The sequence below is a fragment of the Staurois parvus genome, unplaced genomic scaffold (assembly GCF_062004578.1).
Source record: "Staurois parvus isolate SC_StPar_1 unplaced genomic scaffold, SC_StPar_1.0 ptg000572l, whole genome shotgun sequence".
Lineage (NCBI taxonomy): Eukaryota > Metazoa > Chordata > Amphibia > Anura > Ranidae > Staurois > Staurois parvus.
The window spans coordinates 6,385,312-6,409,914 of record NW_028318368.1 but is presented as its reverse complement, the minus strand read 5'-3'; positions in this window follow the sequence as shown (position 1 = coordinate 6,409,914).

Here is a 24,603-nt window from a genome sequence, read left to right as displayed (position 1 = left end):
TATACTAATCTGTTTGTAGATTTTCTTTACTAAGCATTTGTAAAAGTAGTAAGTAAAAGTAAAAGTAATAAAAGTGCTGCACCTTAATATAGCAACAACAAATTAAATAATCAAGTAAATAATAAATTAAAACATGATGATTTTCACTTTCATGTTTTTATGCACATGATCTATAATAAGCATAATTTAACTAAAAAGTCCTTTAACTTCAGAAACATCAGTGTATTGCTTCCACCATTCGAAGGAAAAATGTGCAAGTGAGCACAAGACCACACTGAACAGCTCACTAGCTGACAATGCATCAAGTCATACTTTGGGAATTAACAATCTCAGCTTCCACTGTATGGACATCCAGCTCCTGTCAGCACCTGTGGTAGTGAGCCCTTGTAGATAAATAAAACCCAGAGAACAGCAGACGACGCCCATAGCTGAGCACAGACAAACACACATGTGAAAGGGATCAGGAACAGCACTGCAGCAAGGAGGTAAGAACACAAACAAGAAACTGCAGGCTAATGCAGGCCATAGATGGGGAGAAAAACTGCAGATTTTTCTTTTAAAAAACGAAAAATCGGTTGTTCAAGTGGCCGACGTTACCATCAATGGTAAAAAAAAATCGGCCGATTTTCTACCCGTCTAGAGCCGGCAAAAAGTGTCCCTGCAGAGAGCTCTGCTATTTCTTTGACAGTTCTCTGACAGTTCCTTGACATTTATAGAAGTTGCAACATTGTATCTATTTGTTTCCATTTAGGATACAGATGTTTTTATTCAGAAACAAATAGATACAATGTTTCAACCGCTGTAAATGTCAAGTTTCTGTCAGAGAACTGTCAGAAATAGCGGAGCTCTCTGCAGAGACACTTTTTGCTGGACTGGAATTCTTCTTATTTTCATCCTTCTTCTTCTTCTTCTTCATCCTCATCCTCTTCTTCTTCTTCTTCTTCATCCTCATCCTCTTCTTCATCCTCATCCTCTTCTTCTTCTTCTTCATCCTCATCCTCTTCTTCTTCTTCATCTTCATCCTCATCCTCTTCTTCATCCCCATCCTCTTCTTCTTCATACTCATCCTCTTCTTCTTCTTCTTCTTCTTCTTCTTCATCCTCATCCTCTTCTTCTTCATCATCCTCCTCCTCCTCCTCCTTCTTCTTCTTCTTCCTCATCCTCATCTTCTTCTTCATCATCATCCTCATCCTCTTCTTCTTCTTCTTCTTCATCCTCATCTTCTTCTTCTTCTTCTTCATCCTCATCTTCTTCTTCTTCTTTTTCTTCATCCTCGTCCTCTTCTTCTTCTTCATCATCCTCCTCCTCCTCTTCTTCTTCATCATCCTCCTCCTCCTCTTCTTCTTCTTCTTCTTCCTCACCCTCTTCTTCTTCTCCCTCTTCTTCATCCTCATCCTCTTCTTCTTCATCATCCTCCTCCTCTTCTTCTTCTTCTTCTTCTTCATCCTCTTCTTCTTCATCCTCTTCTTCTTCTTCCTCATCCTCATCCTCTTCTTCTTCCTCATCCTCACCCTCTTCTTCTTCTTCATCATCCTCATCCTCTTCTTCTTCATCATCATCCTCATCCTCTTCTTCCTCTTCTTCTTCATCCTCATCTTCTTCTTCATCACCCTCTTCTTCATCCTCATCCTCTTCTTCTTCTTCTTCATCCTCATCCTCTTCTTCTTCTTCATCCTCTTCTTCTTCTTCATCCTCTTCTTCATCCTCTTCCTCTTCTTCTTTTTCTTCTTTTTGTCTTCCTCTTGCAGGTCACTGCTCATGCGCAGATTTTTTATCGGTAAAAAATCGGCCGATTTGCCCACTAATTGCCGCGAAAATCGGCCGATCGGCAAAATCGGCCGATTTTTTTTCCAACTTTAACGAAAAACAAAAACGGCCAAAATACCGAAAAACGGCCGACCAAATCGCCCACTAACGATCCGAAAATCGGCCGATTTTATTTTCGGCCGAAAAATCGGCCGATTTTTGACCCGTCTATGGCCTGCATAACCTGTGACAGCTCCTTCCATCCACATGAGGTCCTCTGACTTATAGCAACAACAGCCCACCACTGGGGGAGATATAGAAAATCCCACAACTCCAAATGGATGAGCAAGAAGCTCTCGCGCAAGGAACCAAATACCGAAACGGGCCAGATATGGTGAACTAATTTATTACTAATGTATAAGAATCACATAAAAACACTAAAAAACATCTGGGTGCTTAGTAGTAAAAACATACAGCAGTGCACTTACTCAGACAGCCTCTTGTTCTGAAACCAGCAATGGTGGTGTGACGTCAGCGTATAGCTCCGTGCTGACGCATTTCATGTCTACGCATGTCTTCAAGGGACTTTAGTGTCTTTTTGTAATTTTTAAGATTAGGATGAAGTTTCTCTTTAAACTGCTTGAAGCAAGAAAAGGAGGGCTCTGAGTCATTATAATAGAAATTAACATGGGGCGGGACTCTTCCACTGATTCACATTACATTCTTAGCAATTCATCAAGCACCAGTGCTGTCAAATCAGAGAAAAATGCCTTTCATACCTGGAAGTGCTGGCTGTTGTCTCTGCTCCCAGTTAAATGGAAAGGTGAGGGAGGGAAGGGAAACATCTCAGTTATGTTGTGCGGTAATATTTTCTTTTTTCTTTTTGCTTACTGGACATAGGCTTATTTTTCTTAGTTTTGATTACCCTAGAAGTGGCATTTTTAGATTTGGTAATTGTTAGCAACATCCATATTTTACAGTTTAATATTGTAGTTGTCCTAGCCTTGATGATGTTTCCACACACTATTATTGCCATACCTTGACTCTTCACAATTACCTCCACTTCAGGAAAGAATATAAGGCCAGAGCATGCATGCAATCTGACAACCGTGTCTTTGACTTGTGCCTTGAAGGTTAAAAGCATCAAAGGTTCATTTAGCTGCTCACTCTGAAACCAAGCCTAAATTTAGAACAAGTTAGAGAGATAAAGTTCCACTGTGCCGCAACTACAAAACAAGATATGTCTTCAACACCATTATACGTAAATACTCTACACATTCTGTAGTACAATTTAGAATGTTTATAGGTGTTTTACCTAAAGATGAATTCCAGGTATGGATATGTTATACATGGTTACTGATCCAGCTTGGACCAATGTAACTATGTATATAGCATACCTGGCCAATGGCCGTGGAAACTGGAAATTCCTGAAGTAGACACCACTAGTGATCTTCACTAGTGATCTCCACTTGCTTTCAGGTCCTGTGCCGAGGAGCTGCCCTGGAGCATTGCGAACAAAGGAGGTTGGCAACTGGGCACGGGCACCATTCAGAGAATGCGTTGCAATTTCTGAATAAATGTGTCTTCTGATTGGACGAGGTGGAGAGCATGACATCACAGCGAAACTGCCAAGGAATGCAGGTAAAGTGAGTATATGGGGGTTGGGGGACCATTTTCAGAGGCACTGTTACCTTGCCCTGTATGGGTAAGGTGGCACTGTCTCTTCAAAAATATCTTCATATACAGTATATTTAACTATTTTTTTGTATAAATTTTATTTTAATTTAAACCTTCATCAAAACAAAGTGACAGGAACAGTCCAGAGGGGGAACTCACATGCCTCTGTCTTATAATTACCAATCTGTTCTGCAATCTGTAGAGATAAACACATAAGTTATTGTGCTATAGATGGACTCCACCAACACAGGAGACAAGACAACTTTCATTTGTGTATGCACTATATAAGTGTGCTTTAATTTTCTAAGTGAGAAAGGGGAAGTATTGATTGGCTCTTTTACTGATCTATTACTGTGTAAATAGCTTACAGCAGTATTAAATGCAAAAGCAAACCATTATTATATTGCAGCTTAGCAATTCCTAAATGTGATGGCTGCATTAGTTTTCTTTTTTAGACTTTCTTCTATTTTTAATCTAGTGTTCCAGTTGCTAAGTCTGTTGTTTTCTAAAACAACAAGCTCTCTTCCAAATGTATCAGTTTACAGGTATGAGACAAACAATTTAACACTAGCAGGGGTGATGAGTGGTGTATTTAGGTTTTGTGCTGCCCTAAGCAACACAAAGATCGTCTGCCCCCACTGACACAAACCAACACCACTCCCCCTTCCCCATCCCGCAGAGAGAACCTGACATTGACTATTAACACCCCTGCTCCCACCTGGGAGAGCCTTCCACTACCCCCTCCCCCAGTGATAGAGAGAAAGACCTTCATCTTCACAGCTCCGGACATCTCCAGGAACGAGAGTCAGACTCTACATACACCATTAAGCAGCCCACAGCTTCTCCCAGATCGCACCTGGCTCCCATGACGCGATTGTCCCTTCTCCCATCCCTTCTTCTGGGGGGAGGTGCTGGCCCCCCCTGAAAAATGCCGCCCTAGGCAAGTGCCTTGTTTGCCTTGTGGTAAATATGCCCCATGGGGGTGATTACCATAAAAGTATTTACTGCTTCAATAAAAAATTGCACCTACATATAAACAGATCCTACCTGCTTTCAATACACTATATGGGACTCTACAGCTTAATCCCTTTGCTCTGTCTTACACATTTCTTTGTTTCAGACGTCATCAAAGTAGAACATTGGGAATATGCAGTAGAGTACTGACTGCTCTGAGCTGGAGGAGTGATGAGCAGGTTGGATGTCTGTGTAGTGGTGTCACATCAAGTGCAATTTTTAAATGAAGCAATAAATACATTTATTACAGAGAGCACTATGTTGTTTCCTTTATATGCTTCTGAGCCTCAACATGTGGAATGATCCTTAATGCCTGATCACAACCACTGGTGGAGTGATAGCCCCATCCTGGCTTTAAAAGTGATGTGCGCTTTAGACCGTTTTTACTAAAAGGTCGTTATAACAAGGTGAGACTCCCAGACAGTACAGAGTGTCTTCTGAACACTTGTGAAAGATTGAAGGAAGTAACATTTGTTGGACATTGTTATATGGTAGCACTGGTTTATGGACACTGGTGTGATCAGATATCCAGCACCTTAAAGTGGCTGTAAAAGCTCAAGGTTTTTTACCTACATGCAATCTATGCATGAAGGTAAAAAACGTTCTGTGTGCAGCGGCCACCCAATACTTACCTGAGCCCTATCGTGATTCCAGCAATGTGCATGAGAACCTCGGCTCTCCGGGGACTCTCCCTCCTCATTGGCTGAGACAGCAGCGGGAGCTATTTGCTCCTGCTGCTATCAATCACAGTTAGTGAGGAGAAAGAGGGGGCAGGGTCGAGCCACAGCTCTGTGTGTGAATGGACATGCAGAGCAGCAGCTCAGGAGCAAGCCTGCTTGGGTGTCCCCACAGCAAGCCGCTTGCTCTGGGGGCATTCGGCAGGAGAGTGGTGCCAGGAGCACCAGCAGGGGACCCAAGAAGAGGAGGGTTGGAGCTGCGCTGTGCAAAATTATTGCACAAAGCAGGTAAGTATAACTTGTTTGTTATTTTCTTTTTTTAATGCCTTTAATATCACTTTAAATTGAGGACTTTTTTGCTTTATTAGTAGCAGTTTTTCACATGGACACATTTGTCTAATTTATATAGGCAAATGTTCACTTCAGTTGTGTCAGTGGGTATAGTATCATATCATAGAAGTAGTGATCACGTTTACGAGTTTAATGATTTCACCTTATACATCCTGTGAAACTGTATACACATTTGTTTGGTGCAAATACCAGCAAAATTGAATGTTACAAGGCTATTTTCTCTCCAGGGCAAATGTTCTTCATTTATAAGAATAACAAGAATCAGGAAAATACCACGCTATGGTCACTAGATGGAACTGATGATCATAGTGAATAAGTATTTATTTCTTGTGATCATCAGCTCCATTTAGTGGCCACGATACAGTATTTTCCTGATTCACTGCATTCTTTTGAATGAAGAGCATCTGCCCTGGAGAGAAAATACTCTAGTAATAATCAATTTTGCCATCACAGAATGAACATGTTTGCAGTTTTGCAGGAAGAATCGCTCTGAAAATATTTTATAAATACACCTAATAACTGTGGAATATTTTATACCTGGTCTTAAAGGCTCAGAAAAATGTTTTTATTTTTAGCTTTATTACTCCTTCTGGAGGTTCTCTGTGTTTCTTTTGCTTCATCCTCAAAGGAAGGGCAGGTGTGTGTGTGATCCTATTTATCATATTCCACGCTGTCCTCAGAAGAGAAACGACACATGCCTGGCTATTTATTTTAATCTTCTCTGTCTATCCCCCATGGAAAATAGGATTTGTCTTTCAGAACCCTAAAGAGAACTAGAATATATTAGCAATTCATATCATTTATAATCAGTTCCCTCTCTTTCATTAGGGAAAGTCAGCTTATGATGGGTAGACTGGTCAGTGGGAAATGGTAAAAGGAGTGCTCCAGGCGGCCTCACTAACGTGGCATATAGTTTAATAAAAAGAAACATATATGCCTCTCAATACAGCTACACGTTTCATCAGTCATACCAGAATTAGGATTTAACTACTCACATTTTGTTTGCCAGAAGGAGGCATGATCTATATTTCTAGAATATTGAAAAATGTTTCACTTGTATCTTGTTCCCTGTCATCATTGTTTTATTTATTTATTATTAATATTATTATTAATAATAATAATAATAATAAGAAGAAGAAGAAGAATAATAATATCTTCTTAATAATTTTTATTTTATTTTCTCTTGAGTGGGGCAGATTTCTGGGTGTTTCTCCACTGAGACCTAATTATCTTCAATTTTCACAATGGCAGATAGCACTGTCTGAGACCACCTGCTTTTGTTAGAAAATAAAATAGGCAAAAGTAGACTGGATAAGTCAAATATATTTATTTATAGAAACCTTGTTATAATCCTGATGAGGATCTACCACTGGAATATTTTTTCTAACTACTCATTACAAATCTAAAATAAATGTTCAACAATATGCCTTAGCTGTTCTGTTAACAGATCAAACAGAAATCCTTGAACAAATTTACATGAATATTTCAGCAGTTATGACTGAGGTCTATTGAAACTCCTGGGGTTAAAATTCAGTGCTTTGCATAAGTATTCAACCCTTGGACTTTTCCACATTGTGTTATAAATGTGTTGCAAATCCAACTTTAAAGTGATTTTTTTTCCTTTATAAAGTTTAATTACCATTTCATCAATACAAAGAACAGACAAATATCAAAGTCAATGCAATTTCACAGTATAATATTTGGTAGTAGTAGTGTGTTACAACTGTTCCATATATTCCACGGGAAAATATATTCAAACAAAAAAAAACGTATAGCATGAAGACAAAGGGGAATGAGGGTACCTGGGTCACTAACTGTGTTGTGTCCCTTGTATGGTGGGCCTACTTGTATTTATCTAAGTAGTTATATAGGTTATCACATTCTACTATAAAATGAAATCTTAGGTTGTCTCCAGTTAGTAATCTACAACAATTCGAGTTTTTAAAATGTTGCCAGCTTACCCATGTTTTTTATAGTCATTTATAGTAATTTTTATAGGCACGTTTTAGGATAGTAATCTCTTCCACCAAGTATTTTATTTACTCTCAGTATCTACTCTGCCAGTGGTGGTGATCTAGAGGTCTTCTTGTGTTTGGGGTGGACATAGGGATATTGAGGATACTGGGGAATAGTAGGACTTACAGGTCCTGTGGAAGAGTCACAGTAGGGATCTTTGTTATTAAAGTATATGTAAACCCTCACCTTGTAAAACAACCCATTCTGTTTAAAATAGAAAAGAAAGGGAAAACAGTTATGTATACATATAAAAACCATTATAAATACCTTTTTTCACCCTTTTTATAAGTGATCACATACTGTCTGTTTCAGCTGCATAAGGAGCTCAGGGAGGAGAAGGAGCAGCACACTGGTCTTCCCAGTGAATGGCTGTGCAGATGGGGGGTGTCGGCAGAAGTCTAATCACTGGAAGAGAGCAGCACAGCCAAGACACTGACCATGCTGTGCTCTCATGCCTAGTGCGGCCAGTTTTTACTAGGAAAGCAGAGGGACTGACAGGAAAACGAGAGGTTTCACACAAAGAAAACAATGCAAAGAGAACGGGATACTTTTTTATACAAGTACATGGTACAGAGGTCACATATCAGGAATATGAAATGTTGGGCTGATATATTTAAGTTGACAATCTGTCCCCCAAAAAAGTAAAATTAAAGTGATATTAAAGGCATTTTTTTAAAAATAATAAACATGTTATGCTTACCTGCTCTGTGCAGTGGTTTTACACAGAGCAGCCCCAATCCTCATCTTCTTGGGTCCCCTGAAGGCGCTCCTGGACATGTCCATTCACACACAGAGCTCAGCTTAACCATGCCCCCCTTCTCTCCTCATTGGCTCACTGGCTGTGATTGAAGGTAGCGGGAGCCAATGAGGAGGAAGAGACCCGGAAGAGCCATTACTCTAATGGACATCACTGAATCGAGAGAGGGCTCAGGTAAATATTGGGGGGCTGCTGCACACAGAATTTGTTTTACCTTCATGCAGAGAATGCATAAAGGTAAAAACTTTGAGCATTTACAACCACATTAAACACTCCTACCAAATATGTGAAAATGTGGCTGGTCCGCAGCTCTAGGACAACCTAAAGGTTTGGGATTCCCATGTACTTAGGCAAACTGGATGTCATACCATCAGGCAAGGCACTCAATATTGCACTCTAATATGTTAGTATTATTAGAAGACATATGGAACAAGAGAAGAACTTTGGATCTGTGTTCTATGGTGGCTTTAAATGGATTTGACTAGGGTATTTCTCAGTTGTTTAAAAAAATATACTTTGGAGGTGCAGTTGTTTTTTTTACTGAGACACAAAGCGAAAGTGCACGTTTGAATGCTAAGACCACAGTCCTATACGGTGCACAGTGGAAATAGAATCTAAAAGTTGTCACTCCAGCTAAAATCCAACACTTTATTACTACACTATTAAAAACAACATTGCTTCAAAATCTTGCTATGTATTATAAACATGCCTGACCTTTTTTAGCAACTTGGCAACAACTAAAATCCTTGCTAAATACATGTAACAAGATTGTTTCACTTCAGCTCTGGAATAGATTATATATATATGCATAACTCCTAATTGTCCTTCATGTGGTTGATTTACTAAAATTGGAGAGTGAAAAATCTGCATGGTAGCTTCTAACTTCAGTTTATTCAGTTAGTGCTGATTCACACATGTGCAGTGCGGATTGAAGCTCAGGTTTCACAGCTAATTGTCGTTGTTCAGCAGTTCTGGTTAGGTTTACATCAGGTTCAGGACAGTTTTAGATCAGGTTCAGGTCAGGATTTTATCTTGTTCACAACTGATGACGTGCGTTTTAGAAACTTTTCCCATTGAAGTCAATAGCCTGTAATCCGCACCTGAACCGCCCGCATTTCTCAGAAATTGGACAGGACTTTTTTTCAATCTGCTGCCATTGCACTGGCCATATGTGAACAGGCACAATAGGAAGCAATGATATTTCAGGTCATGCGAATTGGATGTAGTTCAGACCACATCTAGATCCGCATTCATGTGAACCGGCACTTAAGCTTTGCCAAAAAAAAAAACTGGAAATTGATTGGTTTCTGTGCAGAGCTGCACCAGATTGTGCACTCTCCTGCTTTAGTAAATCAACCCCATTGCTCCACTTTGGAACCAAATTCTTTACATCCCACGTATCTGGGGGTGTGGCAGGGTGTATTCTTTGCCTACATACTTTGTGCTAAAAGGTTTCCTTTTCCATCTGAGAAGGTTGGATGTTACGTAAAAGGTGATACAAAAGTTAATAAAAGTATATATAAAAAAGTATTAAAAACATCCCTATGGTGACTAAACAACATATGTCTAAATATACTTCTGTTTCCATTGTATAATTATTTATCCCCTTAGTCAGCCATCGTTGACTGCAATTACAGCTTTGCATTTTCTTGTTCCTCAATTTTTAGCCTTTTTTTCCTGACAAAATTGCTCAATTTCTGTCAGTTTAGATGGGGACTATGGGGGCAATTTTCAAGACCACATATTTTATTTGGACTGGGGTCTGGGTCCATTTGAAGAATTCCAGATTCTAGCCATTACTCTGCCAAGGATATAAGACTTACTTAGTGTAGCTTTAGTTATGTACTTAGGCTTACTCCAGTCTAGAGAGTATTTAAGGTTTTCACAGCAAAAGGCATGCTGACTTCTTGCAATAACTATTATCCCATACATTTTCAGTGGTTCTCTGTGTAGAATGTGATGGTTCTAAGTGAGAAGTGATTTTGGATTGGTTTAATGTGGGAAATTAATTTTTTTATGTTACATTTATCATATAAGTTTACAGTCTTAACAAAAATATTTTTTTTAAATGATAGCTGTAATTATTTTTAATTATTTTAAGACTTTATGGATTTTTTTTAGAAAACAATAACACACAATTAGTACTGGTATTAAATATAGTTATGTGTAGAGAATTTTGAGAATAGGTAAGCCACTTAGGGGAATACTTGGTAAACAATGGCTTTCACAGAGGGGCACATACTTAATACATTTGAGAAACAGCGCTTCACAACATTTTCATTACTTTATGAAATAATAATTTTGTCACTTGTACATGTTATTTGCAGGTGTAATCACCTTTAGAGCAGTTGAGTAGATCGTTTGCTTAGGGTGTATTATTGCCAAATGACTTACTTCAAAGTTTGTCTGAGAGCTCTGTCCAATATTTATTGAAATATTCCATCCATACATGTTTGTATTGTAAGGCTTTCTCTGGCCATTATTTCATGGTTCTTTTCTAGATAAATAGTCAATCCATAAGGATGTGCCATGTCTCAATGGCCATATACCAAGGGAGGCTGGTTGCTATGGTAATAGCCACATGGCATGTGATCAAGATGATAATTAGCAATGTTCCTGGAATAGGCCATCACCTTATGTCTGCATATTTAAAACAATCATATTCTCCTAATCACAGGTACTAACATGGAATCATTTTCCAGAAACATGTTTTTATTGTCATTGATGACACAGATGTGATTTTAATACATGCATAACCGTCTGATTTTCATCTCTGCTTTAGTAATCACTTGCTATATTAATAGCAGGACCTCTTGTTAGTGCGAGGCTTAGTGAGCAGACGGTACCACCTGTCATTCATTTCCTTGTTGTCTTTCAGTTCATGAGTTATATGTAGAACTGCAATGTTGATTCAGTTCCGTGCACATTCTTGTTTTAATTACAGAACAATTAATACGTCCCCGTCCTGATGCCCACACTGCCAGACTTTACTGTTATGGCAAAGAGAAGCTTGCCAAAAATCTCCTGCTTCCAAGTTTTCTATAAATGTTTGTCGTCTGTGATTTCATCTGCCTTCCCTTACACACTAGGGGTGTGTATAGATGATGGCGGAAGAAACCACAGTGCACAGCAGGGTACACTAGCATCCAACACACCCAAAAGGGTGCCAGTTGCTAAAGATTTTTAAACAAGGTTCTCACTGCAACACAGGAAAGTTTGGTTGGGTAAGAATCAGGACAGCTAAGTATTTAAAATATATGTGAAACCTCACTTTGTAAAACAACCCATTCACTGTAAAATTGCAATGCAAGTCAAAATATTTGTATATATATATATATATATATATATATATATATATACTCTATATTGTCAAAAGTATTGGGGTGCCTGCCTTTAGATGCACATGAACTTTAATGGCATCCCATTCTTAGTCCGTAGGGTTAAATATTGAGTTGGCCCACCCTTTGCAGTTATAACAGCTTCAACTCTTCTGGGAAGGCTGTCCACTAGGCTTAGGAGTGTGTCTATGGGAATGTTTCACCATTCTTCCAGAAGCACATTTGTGAGGTCAGGCACTGATGTCGGATGAGAAGGCTTGGCTCGCACTCTCCGCTCTAATTCATCCCAAAGGTGTTGTATTGAGCTGAGGTCAGGACTCTGTGCAGGCCAGTCAAGTTCCTCCACCCAAAACTCGCTAACTTGCTTGTCCACATCTTTATGGACCTTGCTTTGTACACTGGTGCGCAGTCATGTTGGAACAGGAAGGGGACATCCCCAAACTGTTCCCACAAAGTTGGGAGCATGAAATTGTCCAAAATGTCTTGGTATGCTGACCCCTTAAGAGTTCCCTTCACTGGAACTAAGGGGCCAAGCCCAACTCCTAACAAACAACCCCACACCATAATCCCCCCTCCACCATATTTTACACTTGGCACAATGCAGTCAGGCAAGTACCGTTCTCCTAGCAACCGTCAAACCTAGACACATCCATCGGATTGCAAGATAGAAAATCATGATTCGTCACTCCAGGGAACACATCCCTACTTCTCTAGAGTCCAGTGGTGGCGTGCTTTACACCACTGCACCCAATGCTTTGCATTGCACATGGTGATGTAAGGCTTAGATGCAGTTGCTCGGCCATGGAAACCCATTCCATGAAGCTCTCAACGTACTGGTATGCTAATTTGAAGGCCACATGAAGTTTAGAGGTATTTAGCTATTGACTCTGCAGACAGTTGGCGACTTCTGCGCACCGTGCGCTTCAGCATGCGCTGACCCCGTCCTGTCATTTTACATGACCTACCACTTCGTGGCTGAGATGCTGTTGTTCCCAGTTGCTTTCACTTTGTTATAATACCACTAACAGATGACTGTGGAATATTTAGTAGCAGGGAAATTTCATGGATGGACTTATTGCACAGGTGGCAACCTATCACGGTACCACGCTTGAATTAATTGAGCTCCTGAGAGTGACCCATTCTTTCACATGTGTTGTATAAGCAGTCTGCATGCCTAAGTACTTGATTTTTTATATATATATATATATATATATATATATATATATATATATATATATATATGGAGGCAGAGAAAAAGCAGTACATTGATCTTCCCAGTGAGAGCTGTGCAAGAGGACTTGTCAGCACAAGCCTGACCATTGGAGGACAGACAGGCTGTGCTCCCAGCACAGCCAGAAAACTGACCATGCTGGGATGGATGTGCTTCTGTGCCAAGTATGGCCAGTTTGAAATAGGAAAGCAAGGGCACTGGCAGGAATACCAGCTATTCCACACAAAGTAAGCAATGCAAAGCATACTTTTTATTACAAGAACATGGTATAACAAAAAAACAGGCCGACTCAATAGACCACTTGGTCTTTTTTCTGCTTTCACTTTTCTATGTTTCTACAACATACAGATATCAGGAATATGCACTGTTGGGGTAACATACAATTTAATGGCCTAAGGAAAAATAAGTGGATTAATTAAAACAGGTAGTTAATATTTATTTTCACTCTCTCTAGTTAGGTACACCACAACTCAAATTTAACTTTGCATTCATATAGTTTGGGCCTGTGGTCTCCCAAATGTTCTCACTATTTTACACAGCAGAAAGAGCTCCATGATTGGAGTAGAGCCAGTGACTTTGACAGCTTATGTGACCAAGCTCTTCTCACATTTTTTTTTTAATCTTCCAATTATTTTTTATTCAGCTCTTTTGGCTTTGGATTCCTAAAGTCAGAGGAAGGCATTTGTAGAGCACACATTTGTTTTATAGTTTTGCAATAGTTTTTATTAAGCAGTGGAATGGTCGCAGTATGACCATACCACTGATTTTTAATGGACTCCTTAGTGTTTTATCTATTTTTCCTGAGCAACCACTCAGATTCAACAGCTCTTTTCCAAATGCATTTTAGAATATAAACACAGTAGATGTTTTTAGGCTTAATACAGCAAAATGCAATAAAAACATTTCTTGTTCATACAGACTTTCATTTGGCCATACTGCAATGGAAACATAAAAGAAGAAATGTATTCATTTGCTACAAACTTGTGCCAATGATCTTTTGTTGCTAACACAGTGATTAAGTTGCTATTGGGATTGAATTATACAATAGTATGCAGTTATCATGTTCTAGAATATTGTGAAACCTGAGGAAAGCAGTTTCATTTACCATGTAGTAGAATTATATTGGATATTAAGCAACACTTCACGGTATCAGTGGCTAATTCCTTCATTTATCTTTGCAGATGAGTTTACTTTTTACACAAATCGTGCGGCCAGCTTTTGTTGTAGTAATGAACTGAATTATATTTTTTCTGTAATTAACCCTTGAATAAGACTCCATTTTTATCTTTCATAGATGATGATTAAGAAGGGGAGACAGTTACAACCCCTATCAGTGTTTCCCTATACATGTCCCATTGGGGAGATTTTTTTACTTTCTGTCCCATAGACAAAATAGGAAGTGAATGGAAATTCCTGCAAAGTAAGGTAATCTTAGGTTGTCACCATGGTAATCAAAAATAGTGTAAGATTTCCACTCTGTTTCTGTATTGGGGACAACCCAAAATTTGGGAATTTCTTTTACTTTCAATTTTGGTGATAACAGTAAATGGGACAAATGGTGAATCTCCCTAATGGGAGCACAGGCAGCAATAGACAGCAATAGACATCTGGCAGGTGTTCTAATCCCTCTCCACTCTATCCACAGAAAAAAAAAATAACAAAAAAAAGTCTTTAGGTATACTTTAATTTTTTTTGCCTTTGGTATCTTTTTTATGTAAAGCATGACTGTAGTCAGCAGAAGCTTGTCACAGACTTTTGTATACTTCATCATCTCAAACCACTGTGTACATAATTGAGCAATATTCGACACTGGCTATAACGACTTGATGTGTCATTATGAAAAGGAATATAAAAGCAGTTAAATAATTTGCTTTAATATTGCATTCCTAATAACTGTAAGTATTCAATGGCATAAATTAAAAGTGACCAGATTAAGCTAAGGAGCTAAAGAATAATTGTGCTATTATCATGATTACACAATACTTGAATCAGTGCCTATTATATAAAATATCAACTATTCTCATATAACAAAGAAATGAAAAAGAAAATTGTCTCCCATGTGACTTTAATGCAGCCATGATAACATAAATACATAAAAAATTATTTTATTGATACACATTTCATATTGTTTACTAATGAAATAGTGAAAAAAATTTCATATCTCTGGCATGGATCATACAGTCGGCCACTGGGCTCCTTGGGGGTGTGTTAATGCTGGACCGTGCAGCCCTTGTGGGCTTTTAAGTCGACTATGAACAACCTTTTATGTAATCTGGTAATCTGTGTGAGTTATACAGTCATGTATGTATATTATGGATGCAACAGGATATGAATTATGTTAGTATCCTAGTGTTTTCATTTTTCACTACAGGTACCTCATACATTCCCCCTGATGAAGATTATATTTAATTCAATCGAACTGCATCAGATAGTGATTTCATTGTAACAATAAGCTTGATAAGTGGCTGTTTTGTCTATTGTTATTGATGTTGAATTGTGCATTATAAAGTTTAGAGGTACAGACTGTATAACCAATGACAAAAGATATGACATTTTTTTATTATTTCTTTTTAAACAAAATGAATTTCATATCAATAAAATACTTTTTTATGCACTGTATTTATGTTTTCATTGCTGCATTAAAGTCCCATGGGAGACAATTTTCTTTTTGATGTAGTTTAGGTACGCAGCAGCCTTTGACTCAGCACTACTCACCCACTCCTATTGATGACAAAGAAATGTAACTTTGTTTTTACTTGGTGTAAAAATCATATTGAATGGTAATAGATGGTAGTATGTCTAAAGCTCTGTGTGTAATAATGATTTATTCATCTAGGTACAAGTATGTAGGAGTGTTGTTACACTGTGAAGCTGATTATAAAGGCTTGTGCAAAGAAAACAAGAGGAAAAAGTAGAGCAGTTGCCAACTCATAGCATCATCGGATTTAATTTATACGTATAATGTGATCAATACCATGGGGGAGGATGGCTCGGGGAGGCTGGCTCAGGCATCCTACAAGATTACTTATGTTGAGGGATGGATAGTAGTGATTTTAACCTAAGGGCTCTTTCAGACGGGATGGATGGGTTTAGCGGATCCACTTGTTCAGCAGGGGATCTCTCCACTGATCCCTGCTGAGCAAGCGGATGACAGCTCTGGTCCCCTTCTGCTGCTACAGAGCAGACAGAGCTGCTTGCTCTCCTCAATGGGCGGTTGGATGAAAACAGACTGCCTGTCCATTTTCATCCAATCTGGCAGAAGAAAGGGGAATTGGATCCCCATCCGTCCCATTTTGGCAGATCGGATCTGATGTTGGCGGGTGTAAATGGACACATGTCGGTTTACACCTGCCGCTCCATAGAGGAGAATAGAGGTTCCTATCAGGTCTGCTAAAAAATGGGCAGGCGGACCCGATCGGAACATTTGTGTGAAAGAGCCCTTACTTGGGTACTACCACCCTGTTTGGTTTTACATGAGATTATTTCTAGCCACTAGCAGGAATTACTGTTTTCTCCTGGCAGAGACAACTCCCACCCCCCCCTTCCCTCCGGGAGAACACAATGTTTCCTCGGGAGGGATTCTATGTCTATGGCATCCTTAAGGCTCTATGATACATTAATGTCTTTAATGTTGAGCCAATGTCTGTTGCTTCCAGGATAAAAGGACAACAGCACTGATGTGTGCAGTTCCCAAAATGTAGAGTGGACATCAGCAGTCAGAGTTTAATGAATTGGTCAGTGTATAGTAAATTAAACAGTTGTTGGCTGCTGTGGGATACTGCCCTCTGTGCATCAAGTCATTGTTACAGTTTGCACTCTTATATGAAATTCATCTGAATTCATTACGTGTAGATAATAGGCCACTTTAAAGAAGGCAATGATGGGAATATGCCTGAGCATACATTAAGTAAAGTTCAGTACTGTTATTCCTGTTAATTAATAATGAAAGGCTCCACTAAAGCTTTCTTGAAGTTGGCAGTAACATTTCCTGACTCATAAGAGACTGAAACAACAAGCTCATTGCTGATGACTTTCCATTTCGTATATTTGATAAAGTGATAACTGCAGTGTTTTTAATGTTTTTTAAATATGTAGTTAATTTCACAGAATTTGATGCCATTCTAATTTACAATTAATAAACAGTTTAGATGCTCTCTAAATTAATGCTCAGTGGACCAGTAGAAAATCGGTGCTTAGAGGTGCTCATTGGTGTTCAAAGGAAACACTAAGCGGTGTATTTATTCAATTTCATTGCAATTTACCCAGTGAAAGTGAGTGTATATTTTTCTTGTGTTGTGAATGGGGCAAAACCAAATTATATTAGGCTACTAGGCTATGTGCAAAAGACCATTTTAAATAAGCTTTGGCCGAGAGGAGACAACAGCATTTCTGGATCATGATCAGATATGGCTTCTTCTTTGCATGATAGAGCTTTAACTGCTCTTAACAGCACGGCAAACTGTGTTCACAGACAGTGATTTTTGGAAGTATTCCTGAGCCCATGCAGTGATGTTCAACACAGAATCATTCCTGTTTTGAATGCAGTGCTGTCTGAGGGCCCGAAGATCATGGGCATCCAATATTGCGTATTGGCCTTTTGCCTTGCCTACAGAGATTTCTCCAGATTCTCTGAATCTTTTGATAATATTATATACTGTAGATGTTGATATACAGTATTTAAAGTCTGCATTTTATATGCAGGAACATTGTGCGGAAATTGGTCAACAATTTTTAGACGCAGTTTTTCACAGATTGGTGAATCTCTGCTTATCTTTACTTCTGAGACACTCCGACTCTCTAAGATGCCATTTTTATACCCAATCATGTTACCTACCTGTTTCCAATTAACTAATTAGTTGCAAGCTCTTCCTTGTTAGTACCACTTACTTTTCAAGCTTTTTGTTGCCCTGTACCAACTTTTTTGAGATGTGTTGCTGCCATCAATTTCAGAATGACCTTATTTTTTTCTAAAAATGGTACATTTTCTTGTTTCAAACATGTGATATGTTTTCTATTGTGAATAAAATATGGGTTTATGAGATTAGCAAATTATTGCATTCTGTTTTTATATAGATTTTAGATGGTGGTATTTAAAAGTTATTGTACTTTAGTCCTAACCAACTATAATATTAGGTTATTGTGCTAGATATCATGTTTTCCTTGCAGTCACTGAATTCGGTTAAATAGCACTTTTATAAACACCCTTTGCAGAGACAAAGCAGCTAGTGTGGAGTTAAAGAGGAGATCCAGTCTTCCCCCCAAAAGTCAGCAGCTACAAATACTGTACTTTTAATATAAGGACACTTACCTGTCCAAGGATCCAGTGATGTCCTCACCCCAGCCGATTCCTCAATCAGCTTTAAGTGCAGGTGCCAGCATGGCAGGTAAGGCTTCACAGCCAGTTTCCTGCTGCACATGCATGAGCCGTGCTGCGCTTTGTGAATGGTCCCGCAGTCTTCTGGGACCTGTGATGTGTCCCAGAAGACTGTGGGTGGAAGGAGGAGGGGCTGAAACTTCAGTGATCTGCCCAGAAGTGGGAGCAGGTACCTGTCAAAACTAGGTGCCTACTCCCCCCTAAAAAGTGCAAATGTGGCAGTGAAGGGTGGGGGGGGGGTGCAAATTAGCGGAACTTCCCCTTTTGGGTGACTTTCCGCTTTACTGATCTGATAAAATTCTAAATTCTATGTCAGTGACAGCCCCCTCCACTATGTTTAGCAAACATGTTTGGCTATGGAAAGAACTGTTGGGGTACGTTAATAAGTGGTTAATAATGACTGAGCAATAGGTGATAGTAAGTGTAGTCTTTCTGTAAAACACTAATAGTAATTAAGATTTGAAACATACCCCTGTGTGTATCAGGTCTAACAGAAATGACCTGGTGCCATACAAGTATATCTTATATAATATTTATAATATAAAGCAAGAATCAAGGCAAATAATTTAGAAGACAGGCTTTCCAGCAGCAGATAAGATAAGCATGATTCCAATTTCTTGCTGGCATATTATCTTCAAGCAGCCAGGGCTGGTGCAATTAAGGGAATACTAAGTGAAATTAATGCGCTCGCTATGCTTTAATAAGATTCAGTAGTTGTGTGCTTTATGAAATGCTTCACATGGCTGGTAGCAAAGTCATGGCATATCCGATTCTCTTTATTGAAGTTTCCACCGTGCTTTTATTTGAGGATGCAGAAAGTTGTACGATTTAACTGGCATGCTATGGAGATACTGGGGTGAGGAGACTCCTAATAGATATAAGATCAGTATGGTAAACATCAAAGAGCTGTGTTTCAGTGAAGTTCCTAATGTAGCCTACCAACTGAACTTGTCAGGAAAGAAAATTGTGTGGGCTGCTGTTTCTGCCATCCTTTTAAAAATGCTACTTACCTGGCTCTGTCTGGCTTCAGTACCCTTGAATTACAGACCTGCAACAAACGTGCAGCAAATAAACGACAATAAAAAGGCTTAATTGCTTGTCCTGAGTCAGTATTTCAAACTACTGATGTCAAAGAATTATCCTGACAGCCAGGCAACTAGATAATAGATTAAAACAGCCTTTCTCAACCATGGTGCCCAGGCAGGGTGCCTTGATGTTTCTTCAGGGGTGCCTTGGCAAAATCTCTGAAAATTGCCCAAAGCATGTATACAACCCAGCGGGTGGACCAAGACTGCCTTTTAGTTACACAAAGCCATAGGTTTTCATTGTGCACCATCACGACCTTCTAGCCGCAGGCATCCTGACAACCATTGACATCATAAGTTGATAAGGAGGATGTCACCTGCCTGCACAGGATCCTAGTTTGACCATCCCCTGCCCCTCTCCATCAGTGTTGGGGTTACATTAGCTCAGTGATGGAGAAAAACTGAGGGAGAAGAGAAACAATGGAATACTACTCAGTACAAGTGTACAAAGTGTATTTGCTTTGGAAAAATAAATCCCCTCTAGTGTTGGGTGCCCTACATGTGTGGATGTTGCTGCGTTATATAAAACTGTTACAATAGTTGTTCACATTTTAGAATGGGGTGCCCTTTTAAAACTATGGACAGTCTTGAGGCACCCTATTTTAGAATGGGGTGCCTCAAGACTGTCTATAATTTTAAAGGGTGCCTTGACTGAAAAAAGGTTGAGAAACTCTGGATTAAAATATGACAAATGTTTATATACAATGTTACTCCTCTTGACACTCTTATTTTTATTAGGGCTACAGTTTAGGATTGAAGTGAAATCACAACCATTTTTTCCTTTTTGAATAAGTGACAACAGCATACAGGACAGAAATCAGAGTAAATCTCTCCAATCGAGGTACAGCAATACAATCAAGACAGACGTTCCAGCTCCTCCCCACTCACGGAGTTTCACTTTAACCAATAATGTTGTTATCTAGATGGGAGAAATTAAAATGCAAACATGTAATTGCATTGGGTAATTTTTTCCAGACCAGATCAGAATAGTGTCAATCTGAAAATAATTAACTTGCCTTATAATAGTTAATACAATATATAACACATTTACATACCGTAGGCCTGGCTATCAGAATAGTGTAGAAAGAGAGATTTATTAGCTTACAGGTTTGTATCAGGAAGAATACATTTTTTTAACTGTATATGAAATATTTCTAGAATACGATATATACTATTTTTGCTAGGAAGAGAACATTTTTGCATCATTTAGCTGTGTAGTGCAATATCCAAAAACAGATGCCTCTTGCCCTGCTGTTCTTGTATATTATTATTATTATACAGTATTTATAAAGCGCCAATAGTTTGCTCAGCGCTGTACATTACAGAGGGGGACAGAACATGTGACAGAACAATACCAATACAATGCAAAACAAGAAGGGATTGAGGGCCCTGCTCTTTCGAGCTTACAATCTAGGAGGGAGGGGATGGTGGCACAGGAGGAGATAGCTGTGGGGGATGGAGTGGTAGGAAGAGTGGAGGAGGTCGGCAAGTTAGCAGTGGGTGGGGTAGGCTTCCCTGAAGAGATGGGTTTTCAGGGTGCTGCTAAAGGAGAGGAGAGTAGGTGATAATTTGATGGGTTGGGGCAGGGGGTTCCAGAGGATGGGTGACAGTCCTGGAGGCGGGCATGGGAGGAGGAGACCAGGAAACTAGAGAGAAGGAGGTCTTGTGAGGAGCGGAGTGTGCGTGCTGGGCGGTACCTGGATATTAGGTCAGTGATGTAGTTCGGGGCAGTATGGTGGACAGCTTTGTACGTCAGCGTTAGGATTTTGAATTTGATCCGTTGCGCAATCGGAAGCCAGTGGAGGGATTGGCAGAGGGGGGTGGCGGAGACGGAGCGGTTGGAAAGGTGAATGAGTCTGGCAGCCATATTCAGGATCGACTGAAGCGGGGATAGCCAGCGGCGAGGCAGGCCAGTGAGGAGGGAGTTGCAGTAGTCGAGTCGTGATATGATGAGGGAGTAGATGAGCTGTTTAGTGGTTTCTGGAGTTAGGAACGTGCTGATTTTGGCGATGTTGCGGAGGTGGAGTCTGCACGAGTTTGTTAAAGATTGGACTTGGGGCTGGAAGGATAGGTTGGAGTCCAGAATGACACCAAGTACTCTGGCCTGCGGGGCGGGTTTGATGGTGGCGTTGTTGGACATGATGGAGAAGTCAGTGGGGGGTGGTGTTCGGGCTGGGGGGAAGACAAGAAACTCGGTTTTGGAGAGGTTCAGTTTAAGGAAGTGGAGCGACATCCAGTCTGATATGTCGCTCAGCAGGTGTGTGATTCGGGCGGAGACCGAGGGGGTATATAATTGGTTACAGGTGCCTGTGGCTCCCACATTTCTGAAAAATGACAGCTACTTATATTTATAGGTAAAGTTGATCCAAGGAATATCCGATTACCTCTCAGGGGATCAGGAAGAATTTTTTTTCCTGGAGGAGCAAATTGGATCATGCTTTGCTGAGTTTGTTGCCTTCCTCTGGATCAACTGTGGGTATAGGATTATAACTTTTTTTTTTTTTTTTTACCGCTGGTTCACATATATGAGGCCATGCGGGCCGCATTTGCACGGGTGTGAGAGCCCATTCATTTGAATGGACCCCCGTGACACGCAGAGAAGAAGTCCCTGCACTTCTTCTAAAAACGCAGCCCGCACGGGAACCTCAGTTCCCAGTACAGTTGCGTTTTCCAGTGTAGAACTAATGGCACCCGCCTGTGGGTCCGCATTCCTCTGTGTGGGTGGTGCAGCTACACGGATGTTCGTGCGAACCTGCAGCGGCACCACCCGCACAAATGTGAACCTAGCCTTAATGGTTGAACTGGATGGACTTTTGTCTTTTTTCAGCCAGACTAACTATGTAACTTATCCTTCTTCCTTGAGTTATTGTCAAAAATGGCATCCATGTGAGACAAGCAAAGAGGCTATATAAAAATGGATTTTAAAGGGACTAAAATACACACTCTTTGTTGACAGTGTAAATGGCATGCCAGATGAGTAGTCCTGCTGCTGGCGACAGCTCACCTGCAACATGATCACCGACTGACCACTCTTTCCTATGGAGTTGCTTACTCACTAGCTAGAAAGGCAAGAGAAATTTTTAAGCGTTCAAAGAACGCAAAGGAGCAATTCGATTAGGGCAAGTCAGGGCCGTGCCACCCAAGAGACCAGTCAACATGGTGGAGAGGGGCAGCACTAAGGCCATACTGCCCATACCAGACACTCTGTCTTCAGTGCCACTCAGTACAATTGAGCCCGGTATAACCACAAGCACAGTGTTACTGAGCTCCCCAAATGATCACTGCAGTCATTCGGTGACACAGAACCTTTAAAGGTGCAGCTTCAGCACAGCAGCTGGGCTGAAATCTCTGCCCAGTGATGCTAAGCCTCTACTTTCAAAAGGCTCAGCACTGAGAAGACTGACTATGTGTGTTGAAGTGCATACACAGGCAGCGCTCCCTAGAGGTGGCCATCTTTGCCACATAGGGAGGAGTGGAAAAAGTGGCTGCCACTAGTGACATCCACTCCTGGCATGGTGAAAGTGGTTTACTTGCTGGATGATCCAGCTGTTGGTGATCTGCCACCAGGTACTGAATTGCTCAATTATTTTCTCCTAAGGTGGAAATCTTTGCCATAGGGGGAGGAATGGAAAGAGTGTCTGTCATTAGCAGCATCCACTCCTGGCATGGTGAAAGTGGATCACCTGCTGGATGATCCTATTGTTGGTGATGTGCCACCAGGTACAGAATCACTCAATTATGACATAATCAATAAACATTCATTTCTACATTTCAGGAAAAGGGCAGTTTTCACACAAGACCAGTTGAAGGTCTGTTTATACATGTGTTCACACTAGATTCTTACAACTTTCCAGTGTAAAATTAAGTGTATTTGTGTGTTCTAGATACTTAGATTATAGGCTCCTCCAGAGGCAGGGACTAATATGTATGGTACTAATTTCTCCATTTAAAAAGAAAACCTACAGTACAGTAAAAAAGCAGAATACTTTTTAAAGGCGAGTAGCAAATGAAGTTGGTAAGAAACCTCTTAACACAATTGTCTACTTTTCTTTTTAATGGCAGAGCAGTTCATGTTCAAATCCATTATCCAACCCACTTAGAGCCTGGAAGAAAATTATACAACATCCATATGCAGAATCCGGTGATTTCTGTAGTTTTTCTAAAATAATACAATCTTCAAGCAGATATCTAAATACACAGTTGAACTTCATATAGGCAAAGTGTCATTTTTTAAATAGGTTTTAAAAGATTTTTACCACTTATTTGTACCGATTTTTAAAAACATTTAAAAGATATGTATTGCTGTTCAGCCAGTATTGTGATCCAGGAACTCTTGTCAGGCTTGGTAAAAGAATAAATCACCAGCCTTCATTCTAGCCTGAATGCTGCAGTAGAGGGGATTACAGGAATCTACAATAAAATATAATTCAGACACATTATTATTATTATACAGGATTTAGATGATATAGTGCCAACAGTTTATGCAGCGCTTTACAATATAAAGGGAGACAGTACAATTACAATACAGTTCAACACAGAATGAATAAATGGGCCCTGCTTATGTAGCTTACATTCTAAGGGCTTGTTCACACTTGACTACATTTTTAACTCTTACCAAATGCTTCTATAGCTTTAGTATAGGCGTTAGACAAGCGTTAATGAGCTTTAGTATGGGCATTAGACTGGCTTTTTACAAGTGTTAAAAATGCTCCCCAAGCATCCTATGTGCAGTTTTGAAGCATTTTATAAGCATTTGACAAGCATTAAAACCACACCACAAACTAAATAGACTGCAAAGTTATTAAAACGCCGCAACCGCACAGCAAATGCCCTGCAAACACCCGCCAGTGCGTTTGAGGAGCGTCACCATAGACTTGAATGGGAGGCGTTGAAAGGCTTCAAAATCCTTCTGACTCAACTTGAGGCTTCAACTTTGAAGCGATGCAACACTAACGCTTCATATTTTGATAATGTGAACAGCACTGTGTGCTGCCCATAGTATCATTTGGATAGGCATTTGAAAAACATCCCACAAACGCCTGCTTTCAATGTAGTGTGAACTAGGCCTTAAAGTGATACTAAACCCAGGACCCTGCATTCACTATATCTGGTCTCCCACAGTACACAGAACAGAAATGCAATTATTTTAGTAAATATAAACTGCTAAATACGTTTTTTCATCAGCAGTTAGAGCAGTGACTTCAGCAGAGCACTGGTTAAAGCTTGTAGGAGGAGTTTTCTGTCTGCTCTAGGAGGATGTGAAAGTCCTGACCCTCTGTCTGGGCAGTGCTGATTGGCCCTGTGCTGATCACATGTACTCTCCCCCCAAAAAAAACC